Source organism: Podarcis liolepis (genome assembly GCF_965112155.1).
Source record: "Podarcis liolepis genome assembly, chromosome: 6".
Taxonomy (NCBI): domain Eukaryota; kingdom Metazoa; phylum Chordata; class Lepidosauria; order Squamata; family Lacertidae; genus Podarcis; species Podarcis liolepis.
This window is the reverse complement of record NC_139559.1, coordinates 22,920,718-22,932,943: the sequence shown is the minus strand read 5'-3', so window position 1 is coordinate 22,932,943 and position 12,226 is coordinate 22,920,718.

Genomic DNA, 12,226 nt, shown 5'->3' with positions numbered 1-12,226 from the left:
ATAGGAATTCATTCCCCTCCCCAATATAGTCCAGCCCCCCCACAAGATCTGAGGGACAGTGGACCGGCCCCCTGCTGTAAAAGTTTGCTGACCCCTGGATAATAGCAGCTGACCACTGCCAATGACTGTAGACCCAGACCAGGGAAGGGAACATTAGAGGCACCAGGGGTAGCTAAAGCAGTGCCGGATGCAGGCAATGCTGCTGAATGGCCAGCAGCACCCAGATCAGATATATCATGCCAGATTGGGAGCTCATGGGTCTGCAGCCGTACCTGCACCCATTGGTGCACAGAGCCCCATTCCAGTGGTGTAGCATGGGGGCAAGGGAGCGATGGCTCCGGGTGGAAATTTCTGAGGAGATGCAACCAGACACTCCCGTGATGGGCTCCCTCATCAAGGCAAGATCTGTGGGGAGATAAGTGCCTCTTTCTGCTCCCAGCTGGCGAAAGGACACCCACATGCCCTCTTCCCCTGGGCCGGCTGAGAGGGAGGAGAGGCAGCTGCCACCACTGCCCACCAAGGAGGAAGGATGGAAGAGGAAGGCAGTAAAGCACTGCCAGAGCCACATGCGTTGACCTGATTGCCTTTGTGTTTCTTTGCTTTATCTCTGCTCCCAGGTTGGGGCTTGAAATATACTCAGAGTCCTGCAGTGATTTCATGCTCTTTATTGCAGCTTGTAAAACAGTGACTGAATTCCCCCCCCCCCAAAAAAAAAAAATCCCTCAGGCTTTTATATACATTATTTACACAATGAATCCCATCTGATTGGCTGATTCTGCTTCCCTCCTAGAGCCTGATTGGTCTTCTCCTGCAGGCCAATCAGTTGTTGCATTCTACGATCCTACCAGCCTAATAGGCTGATTAACTTCCTCCTGGAGCCTGATTGGTCTTCTCCTGCATTCCAGTCAGTTGTTGCATTCTACGATCCTACCTGCCTATTTTTCTAGGATCCAAGCTTAGTACATAGCAGGGCTAGTTTGCAAGGAGAGACTACCTTGATTGGACGCTGGCCTGCAAAGCGACTGACCGCTGCCCAGTCCACCAGGGGGCACAACACTCGCCTCGCCCTGGGTGCCAGCAACCCACGCTATGTCCCAGCCCCATTCTCCGTCAATAATTGCTCAAGGACCGCAGGCTACCCTCCTCTCCAGTTTACGAGCTGCCATTGCTTGCACCTTTCTTGCTTATTTGAACACTTGTTGCCTCTTCACAAGGTTGCCTCTATGTGTCAGCTCAGTGGAGAGGGGATGGGCTGTATCTGCTGACCCTGACATCATATTGTACCCCACCCCACTCCTCAACATTGGTGAATTCAGCATGCGCTACATGAAAAGGGGAATCCAGATTGCATGGGGTTCTGAATCACATGAAATCCTATGAGCACGCAACAGGACATCCTCTTTGCAGACGTCATGCAGAGTAAGTTGGTGGGGGCAGAAGGTCAATAGCTTTGCTCCCCACCCCATTTAGGCTGTATGTGGAGGTGACTTGTGAAAAGGCTGTGATGGAGCACAGAATAATGTGTCTCTTAATTTCATTGAAAAGCATTGCAACTTGCGCACTGCAGTGGCTCTGCACAAGCTACCACTTCCTTCTATAGTCATTTTCTTATAAATATGCAGAGTGAACGAGCTCTTACCTGCCTCATTTGTCTTGCATTTCAATCCAATATTATGCTTTGAAAGAAATCCCATTGGTTTTAGCAGGAGTGATCTCTGTATAATGGATTCAAGCTAGTATGTTTGGTCTCTGGAAGATTCAGGCCACCTCATAAAACAATTGTGGGGGCTACCGAGGGCCATTTTTAATTTGCTACTTAGATATTGACAAAATCCAGGTTTTGGTGGGTGTGAAAGTTTACACTGGAGGAAAGGGGGTGAAAAGCAAAACTGCCCATGATGAAACTACCTTTTTTAAAAAAATCTATAGTGTGGCCATGCTTGCTGTGCTGTGCAAAGTTCTGGTTCCTGCAAATGATGCTGTAGGAAAGGTAGAGGTGCAGAAAAGAGCAATGAAAATTGTCAGAGGATGGAGAAACTTCCCTATGAGAAACAGCTAAAAAAAGGGGCTTTATACTTTAGGGGAAGAAAAGTAACTTAGACAGGGAAATGATAGGTAAAGGTAAAGGTACCCCTGCCCGTACGGGCCAGTCGTGTCCAACTCTAGGGTTGTGCGCTCATCTCACTTAAGAGGCCGGGAGCCAGCGCTGTCCGCAGAGACTTCCGGGTCACGTGGCCAGCGTGACAAAGCTGCTCTGGCGAGCCAGCACCAGTGCCGCACACGGAAACGCCGTTTACCTTCCCGCTATGAAGCGGTACCTATTTATCTACTTGCACTTAAGGGTGCTTTCGAACTGCTAGGTGGGCAGGAGCTGGGACCGAACGACGGGAGCTCACCCCGCCGCGGGGATTTGAACCGCCGACCATACGATCGGCAAGTCCTAGGCGCTGAGGTTTTACCCACAGCGCCACCCGCATCCCAAGGGAAATGATAGAGGGGTATAAAATTGTACGTGGTGTGACAAAAGAGGATAGGGAGATGTTTTGTGTGCATGTGTGGTCATATGTAAAGGTAAAAGTAAAGGGACCCCTGACCATTAGGTCCAGTAGTAGCCGACTCTGGGGTTATGGCGCTCATCTCGCTTTATTGGCCGCGGGAGCCGGTGTACAGCTTCCTGGTCATGTGGCCAGCATGACTAAGCTGCTTCTGGAGAACCAGAGCAGCACACGGAAACACCGTTTACCTTCCCGCCGGAGCGGTACCTATTTATCTACTTGCACTGGCGTGCTTTTGAACTGCTAGGTAGGCAGGAGCAGGGACCGAGCAACAGGAGCTCACCCCGTCGCGGGGATTCGAACCACCAACATTCTGATCGGCAAGTCCTAGGCTCTGTGGTTTAACCCACAGCGCCACCCGTGTCCCTTATGGTCATATGAGAACTTGGGAATTATCCAATGAATGATAGGAAATTCAGAACCGACAAACGTACTTCTTCACACAGTTCATAGCTAAAGTGTAGAATTCACTCCCACAAGATGCAGTAGTGGCCACCAGCTTAGACAGCTTAAAAAGGAGAGTAGACAAAATATCAAATTTGCACTTTTCGGAACAATATGAGAACCAAACCACAGCTATCCTTTGAAATTTGAACTTAGCTGAATTGTGTGATGCAGTTCTCCAACCAACCAACATTTAGAAAAATGCATATATTTCAGAAGAGTGCATAAAAAACACTTGATTAATAAAAAAATAACATGCTAAAGTGCTTTATAGTACATTAGTCAAGGCTGCATACAGAAAATGTGTGTATTCTGTTGAATTTTAAAATCACAATATAATTTGAGGTGTATAACAATGGGTATAATAATGCACATAGTATGCAAAAGAATTATTTATTTATTTAAAATCATTTACCAGCAGCTTAATTTTTTAATCTCTTAAGTGTTTGTACAATATAAAAACTAAACAATATCATTAAAACAAAAATGCAATGCAAAACCAATAAAACAGCAGCATAAAATCTTATAAAACCAAAACAGAGGATTGAATCACATAAATGGCCTCGGCCCAGTATTCCTGAAGAAGCGGCCCCACCCTCATTGTTCAGTTCGGACACTGAGGTCCAGCTCTGAGGGCCTTCTGGAGGTTTCCCTCACTGCGAAAAGCGAGGTTGCAGGGAACCAGGCAGAGGGCCTCTTCGGTAGTGGCACCCGCCCTGTGGAATGCCCTTGCATCAGATGTCAAGGAAATAAACAACTGTCTGATTTTAGAAGACATCTGAAGGCAGCCCTGTATTGAGAAGTTTTTATTGTTTGATGTTTTATCGTGTTTTTAATATTCTGTTGGGAGCCGCTCAGAATATGTTGTTGTTGTTGTTGTTGTTGTTCAGGGCCCAGTCTTCTGGGTCAGGGAAAGCCTGGGTGAAAAAGATGTCTTTTAGTAGAACTGGGCCCAGAGTGTGGTGGGGAGCATGGGGACTCTCTTCCTGACAATATTATGGGTTAAGATGGGAATTAGGAAAAAAGAAATCCATGTGGATAAACTCAGCATCAAGATTTTCTGTTAATCTTTCCTCTCCTTCCTCTGTTGTTACTGTATGAATTTCTTGACTTGGAAGCCCCTTGGGAAAGGGACCTATTCTCTTGCGCTCTGTAAAGTACCATGCATTCCACTGAGGATATATTATAATAACAGCAATAATGGTTTTTGCATCCTGATTGGTCTTAAGGCCAAACCTGATGTGAAATGTGTTTTTCATTTAATGTGGAGATTTTAAAAAGAATAAATAGAATCAGCTGGGGGGAGAGCTTGGAGTGTGTGAGTTTGTGTGTGAATGGAGTGGGAAATTAATAATAATAATAATAATAATAATAATAATAATAATAATAATAATAAATTTTTATTATTTGTACCCCGCCCATCTGGCTGGGTTTCCCCAGCCACTCTGGGCAGCTTCCAACAAAGATGAAAAATACACTAAAATGTCACTTATTAAAAACTTCCCTGAACATTCAGGGTGTCTTCTGAATGTCAGGTAGTTGTTTATCGCTTTGACATCTGATGGGAGGGCGTTCCACAGGGAGGCGCCACTACCAAGAAGGCCCTCTGCTTGGTTCCCTGTAACTTGGCCTCTCGCAGTGAGGGAACCGCCAGAAGGCCCTCGGAGCTGGACCTCAGTGTCCGGGCCTCAGTGTCCGGGCAGAACGATGGGGGAGGAGACGCTCCTTCAGATATACTGGACCGAGGCCGTTTAGGGCTTTAAAGGTCAGCACCAACACTTTGAATTAACCCCTTCTTCCCCTGCAGTAGTCCTAAGGAAACTCCTTCATCTGAAGCTGATACTTGCTTTGAGGCAGGAGGACATCTGCTATAGTTCCAGGCAATATCACCCCCTCGCAGTTGATACTATTGGCATTTTGCAAAACCTGCTATGGGCCATGTCGCCAGACCTTCCAAGTGTCCCTATTTTCCAGGGACAGTCCCGGATTTACAGAAACCGCCTTGGTTTCTGATTTGATCTCGGAATGTCCTGTTTTTCCTTAGGCTGTTCCTATTGTCACCGGACAAATGTTGGAGGGTATGGAGTTATGTGACCCCTGGGCTAGGGAGATAAGTATCTGTCCAACCTTTAGAAGACATCTGAAGGCAGCCCTGTATAGGGAAGTTTTTTTAAATGCTTAATGTTTTATTATGTTTTGATATATGTTGGAAGCCACCCAGAGTGACTGGGGCAGCCCAGTCAGATGCATGGGGTATAAATGTTGTTGTTGTTGTTGAATAGAAGAGCCCTATTTTCATCCAAGAAATGTTGGAGGGTATTTGTCTCCTCCTGACTCTCCACGTCTCCTCATGCAGCTACTCCTGTACCACACTCTCAGTTCAATAAGGAGTATGTATGATCTATTTGTTGCATCTTAATCCCATTGTTCTGCCAAGGAAGGAGTGGTGTACATGCTCCTTTCCTACCCCCATTTGATCTTCACAATAACACTGTGAGCTAGGTTAGGCTGAAATAATGGCAGCTGGCCCAAGATTAACAGTGGGTGAGGGGCACCCAAAGGGCAGGCTGCATGGGAAACACAAGTCTGTCCTCCGACAAGCTGCTGCTGTCTTCCAGTATCTGATGCCTGAGGCAGCCAGCTCATTCTACCTAATGGTAGGGCTGGGCCAGAAACATAGAGAGAAATCTAAGAGTTTCTATCTGGAGTTAGCTCAAAATGGGGTGCATCCTTAAGAGTGGCCAAGTTGCTCTCTGAGGATCTACTTTGCAGGAGTGTCTATTTTGGCTCTGCTTATCCTCTGCTTAAATACTTACACATAAAACAAACATTGCAAAGACCACATGAGTCTTTCTCTCTCTCTCTCTCCAGTGCTCTTGCTTCCAAAGGAAACGATATTCCCTCACACTGCCCTGAGAACACCTCACCACGTGGGGAAGGACCGTGTAACAATACAGAGAAGCATTGCCCCATATTGTATAACTCGCAGAGTTGAAAGAAAGCAAGTCTGAAACCAGTGAAGAATCCCATATTATAAACCTTATGCCAACAGCCACCCTGCTGAGCTCAGGAAGCAGAAGGAAGCGGCTGTAATTTTCTGGAAATACCAAGGAAGAAAGGAGGCCAAAACCACAAATGTGAAAACAGCCAATGGCCCATACTTAAGATTTTATCAAGGCTGTTCACTGACTAAGTGTCCCCCAGAGGGATTTGCTCCTGCCTCATTAGATTTCATAGCTGCTCCGGGGAAGGCAGCATGGGAACCAGGCAGCATCTCCACCACTGAATTGCCATGCTGCTGATATCAGTTCCTTTGTGCCCTGTGCTAGGTGTCATTTAATGAGGTGCCAAAGACCAGTATGGGCCAGGCTGGTTCCATGTGGAGTTGCAAATCAATGAGCTTCTAGGGGGGCTCAATCATCCACTGGAAAAAGCAATGGAGAAGAGAATATGCGAGGTGGTACAACAGCCATCTTCAAATGTCTGAAGGGTTGTTGCTGACCAAGGTTGTGGGTTTCCTTTGAATCTTATTGCTCACCCTGGTGATGTACTTTCTGAATGTCTTCGCTGTTTCACTTTTCTCCTTTAGAAAGTACGCAACACAGTCCCTCGAGAAGTCACCCAGAAAAAATGGTATGTCCTTATTTTTTCCCTAGAGAGGGAACATAAAGTGGAACACACACATCACTGCAGATTACATCTAGCACCCTGGTGATTCTCTTTTCGGTGCATGGAGGAAAAGAAGACTCCACACTTTTCTCAGTGATGCAACTTGCACACTTGGCTGTGCCATATCTGACATACAATTTCATTAGATGCCTAATGAAATCACGATGTCAGTCTCTACATTTTCCATGGTGTGAAACAGTTGGACTCTCTTTCTGTAGCCAGTTGTGTAAGACAAGAGTTGACATAAGGACGAGAATCACATTCCTTTGCATCTGGAACTGGCAGTCGTCCTCCTGTGTTACTATAGAAATGAGGAAACCAGTGCAAGCAATTCAGATTCTGTGCAGTTGGCTGGCAAGCCTGTGCCCTTGGATGACGATGCCAATTGCATCTCAAATAAGATTTTCAGCATACCCTCCGATATTTGCCAGATGGAAACGGATACACTTGCTTTACATTAAAGGAGGAGAGTATTTATTGAATGTAAGCAAGCAGTATGAAAAACAGCTTTGTGATTGCCACGTCCCTCCAAACCATTTGGGAAACCTTGACTTCAGAATTTACATTTCCCTCCCACTTAGAAAATGCAAATATTGTTCCCAAGGAAACTAAACAACATCTAGAGTTTCAAGTAAGCTTTATGAACTAGTAAAATTATTAGTTCTGGCATCGTAAACAAATAAAGGAAGATGATATTGTAATTATACTTAACGTATGTGACAGAGGCAATGCAAGCATCAACCTTGTGAGATGAGCTAGCTGCCAAGCAATCTCCTTTCTTTCCATCTGTTTCTGCAGCCATCGTGGCTTGTGAGATGCAGGGAGTCCCACAACCTATGGTCTATTAGCTTGGGAAGAAGTCACTGCTAGCTGACTTCCAGCTTGATACCCTTATTCTGTCTCTTGTAGAGTCACCTCAAGACTCTTTGCTTCCTGGTATGAAGGACAACAAAGTGTTTCCTCACCCCCAACCCCATCCATGTACAGACACTGATTGGGGCAGTCCTATTCAGAATTCTCTTCCTCCCTTGTGGCAGCAATATGCAGAGAAAACAAGGTAGAGTCCCTTTTAATGAGCTTATTCATTCATGCTAGCGAGAGACAAAAGGATGCAACCAGCCCTGACAGTTGGAGCGTTGCTCCAACTGAGCACATCCTCCCTTCATCCTAGCAACAGCATTTCCCTTTACGGTGGCCGCTTGTGGCCAAGAGCCTCTGCATCCTTTGTTCCTGCACCCTTAGCAAAGGCCGAGTTCTAGGAGAAGGGGGGGTCAGAAATACTCTCCAGTGATGTGACAGCTAGCTGCTCGGCCTCCCCTCCCCTCCCCCTTCTCTTAACACTCCCCAACTCTTTTGTTCTTCTATCTCTGAGCTGTGATCTTCCTCAAACCCCTGCTGTAAAATCAGTACTGCTTCCCTCTCCTCTGGAAGAGTCAGGAGAAGGGGGGAATCTCCATCATTCCTCCTCCTCAATCTCATCCCCTTCAGTCCAGTCTCTGACAAGTGATAGGACAGCTTCATCCATCAAACCTCAATGCAACAAGCTAGCTTAGGGGACACAGGGCACACTTCTTTCCATAGTACAGCCTGCCTCAAACTTGGCCTTCCAGATGTTTTTGGCTTACAACTCCCATCATCCCTAGCTAGTAGGACCAGTGGTCAGGGATGATGGGAATTGTAGTCACAAAACATCTGGAGGGCCGAGTTTGAGGAAGCCTGTCATAGTGCATAGTAATAGTAGTAGTTGTTGTAGTAGTAGCAGTAATAGTAATAGTAGTAGTAGTAATAATAATAATAATAATAATAATAATAATAATAATAATAATAATAATAATAATAATATACCCCACCCAACTGGGTTTCCCCAGCCACTCTGGGCAGCTTACAGAATATATAAAACATAATAAAGCATCAAACATTAAAAACTTCTCAATACGGGGCTGCCTTCAGATGTCTTCTAAAAGTTGTTTAGTGATTTATCTCCTTGACATCTGAAGGAAGGGTGTTCCACAGAGAGGATGCCACTACCAAGAAGGTCCTCTGCCTGGTTCCCTGCAACCTCACTTCTCGCAGGGAGGGAACTGCCAGAAGGCCCTCAGAGCTGGACCTCATTGTCCGGGCAGAATAATGGGGGGGAGACGCTCCTCCAGGTATACTGGGCCAAGGCCGTTTAGGGCTTTAAAGATCAGCACCAACATTTTGAATTGTGCTTGGAAACACACTGGGAGCCAATGAAGATCCTTTAGGATGGGTGTTATACAGCGGACGCTTGGGTTGCGAATGTGATCTGTGCAGGAGGCACGTTCGCAAGCCGCAGCATTCGCAACCCACAGCGCTGCGTCTGCACACACACAGGTTGCGATTCGGCGCTTCTGTGCATGCGCAAAGCGTGATTTAGCACTTCTGTGCATGTGCAAGTGCCGAAACCCAAAAGTAACCTGTTCTGGTACTTCTGGGTTTGGCGAGGTGCGCAACCTGAAAACACACAACCCGAAGCATCTGTAACCCGAGGTATGACTGTAGTTAAAACAGCCTTCAAGGATTGGAAAATATTTGTAGACTATTAAAAATATTATTGTGAACATGTTGGTACACTAGCAGGCTTGGAGTAAGTTCAGCCATTAAAAGTTACCGTACTTTGAGAATAAAGTTAAGAAAAGAAGGTATAGATAAATTATAATATGCAGTAGCAAAAGATAGGGTAATCATGAGAAAACCATGGAAAGATGGGAGGGAGGTCATCTGTTTAAGTGACTGTACATGGGATAATGTTTGATTAACCATTTTATTTGTGAAAAATATACAAATAAAATATTTTGTAAAAGGAAAAAGATTTCATCTCAGAGTGCTTCTTGCTATGCAAGTTTTCTACATGGGGATGTGTTTATCCATAGGAGCATTCAAAAATGTGATCCCCTCCTGTAGACTCATTTTAGTATATTGCATTCTGTTTCACCTCAAAACTTTACTACAACATTCTAATGCATATGTAAATCTGTTTTATTATCACCTGTGAATTTGGGGGTGGGGTGGACTGACAGGTTGTCCCAAGACCATTTGATTACTGAGGCAAAGGACCCCATTTATTTTTTCTAGCCAATGAAAAGAAACCTATTTGGATAATGCTAAGCATCAGCTGGCTCTATGAAGTATCCTGACCTCCACTTTGCTCAAAGGCCCCCCAAAAAGTTTGGAAACTGGTTTTGGGCTCTTATTCAGATGCAGCATTTAAATAGATCTTTAGGAATAACTGGAGAGCAAACATTTGGGCAACAGATGTGTCAAAATGCCGCCTGCCTTTCATGGGGCTTATTGCACAGCTCCTGCCATAAGGTCTGCGTGCATCTTGCATCTTCCTTGCTGCCTGCAGTGAGGGCAGGCAAGATACATACTTGAAGATGGACGGATGTACAACTGGATTCCCTGTAACTCTCTGTTCCCAGACAGCCAGGAAGAAGCAAGGAATTAAAGCGATGAGGTTAAATTCAATATTGCCAGCAGGAAAGCCAACAGTAAATAATAAGTCAGCCAAAGACAAGAAAGAATTCATAATCCAAGCCCACAGGGATAATTATTTTAATATCAGCGTATCCATCTCCTCATTCATTGCGAGACGTGCTTTCTAAGGGCTGTCTCAAATCCTGCGCAGTAATCGTCTGTCCTGCTTTCCTATACCATGCCGTCACTGGAAGTCTGGACAAGAGCAAATTCCTGAACCTTGCCATCAATTAAACCTCATCATTTGATAAGCTCTGTCTGATATCATAAAGCATCAAGCAGCGCAGTTGGGTTTATTATTATTATTCCTGCAAAATGTTAAAGCACGCCATTCTCATTCTGTGACTGTTTAGTCTTTTTGCATGATTGTAAAAACCGAGAGTCTGATCGCTGTGATCCCACGGGGCTTCTGTGAAGGAGCTGAATTGTTAAACACGCTCTGATCAGAGTGCAGTTCTGTCTGCCTTTGTTCCCCTTGGCAAACTTTGCTTTGAGAAAGAGCTCAGCTCCTCTCCTAAATTATTTATAGTTGTGTAGTGAATGTTGTGAGTTGGTACAGGCAGACCTCCTGTGCACCTCCTCCCCACACAGTGATGGATATTTTTTCCAGGCACCCTGTTTATATAGAGCTTTTGAACATAGCAGTGAGTCTATAATTGTAATTCATGTCCGCACTGGAAGTTATCCTTACTTCCCAGCTCAGGTGGCAGCGATCTGAGCTATTCACAGAGCTAATCTGTTTGCCTTCTCCACAGCCTGCCCCTACAAAAAAAAAACTTCCTTTGTGTATCAATTGCACTAGGTTAATCCAAGGAAATGGGTAGCACTCAATGAAAATGCTGAGGCAAAGTGCCTTTCGAGCAATAGGGCTAGGTGATTTTAATGAGACAGGCTAGGTCACGTTGGTGTAAAATGCTCTCTATAGACAACCTTGGCTAATAAATGAAGCACAGTGTTTTGAGAAAGTCCTGTGTACATGTCCCATTAGAAAGACCATATGTGGGCAAACAGTAAAATGGGATTTACTGGTAGATCTCTGAGTCATTTGCAGTAGACCAGCAAGAATTCTGTTTAGCAACAGCTTAGCAACAGCAAAAAGACCTCCCCTCGCATTTGAAATTATGATGTTGAGATGAAGAAAGCTGAGAGGGGCAGACCTTTGTGTGCAACAAGTTCTGGTACTGCATCCAAATTTCTTGGCTGAGTTACGTGCTCACAGGCAGCCTGTTTCTTAATTCTAAGAGCGTCGTCCTCCCCAGGCCACAATTTTTCACCTTGGCCTGACTGGTGTATTTCAACGTTCTATTTAAAAAGATAAAAGTAGATCTCGCAACCCTGAAGCCTTCCTGCCCCTGAAAAAGACTATTCAGGCTATTCTAGGGAACTAAAATGAAATAATAAATTCTCCTCCCAAAGGAGCCCAGGATGGCAAGCAGAAGCATAACAGCTAAATAAAACATTCTAAAAAAAATTACAAGTAAAAACCTCTAGAAGCAGATACAGTTCAAAACATTATTCAAAACATTATTTAATGCAGCACCCTCAGGGTTGTCCGGAACAGCATTCTTCAGGTGCCAAGTGCCTAAATAAACAGGAATGTTTTCAAATTCCTCCTAAAAGATTAAAAATGATGGATGGAGACAGGCACACCTCACTAGGGAGGGCATTCCATAGCCAGGAAGCCACCACTGGAAAGGCCCTGCCATGGGTCCGCAGCACCAACCAGGGAGGCCTCACCTGCTGATTGTAGGGCCTGTGATGACTGATATTGCCTCTTTTAGGTACTTGGGTCCCATTCAATTTCGGGCTTTATATGCCAGTGCAGTGGTGGCCAAACTTGGCCCTCCCGCTGTTTTGGGACTACAACTCCCATCATCCCTAGCTAACGGGACCAGTGGTCAGGGATGATGGGAATTGTAGTCCCCAAACAGCTGGAGGATCAAGTTTGGCAACCACTGCGCCTGTACTAACACCTTGAATTGGACCCAGTAGCTCACTGGCAGTCAGTGCGGTGCTTTCAGGACTTAGTGTCACAGGGCCCCACTGGGCTGCCCTGCTTA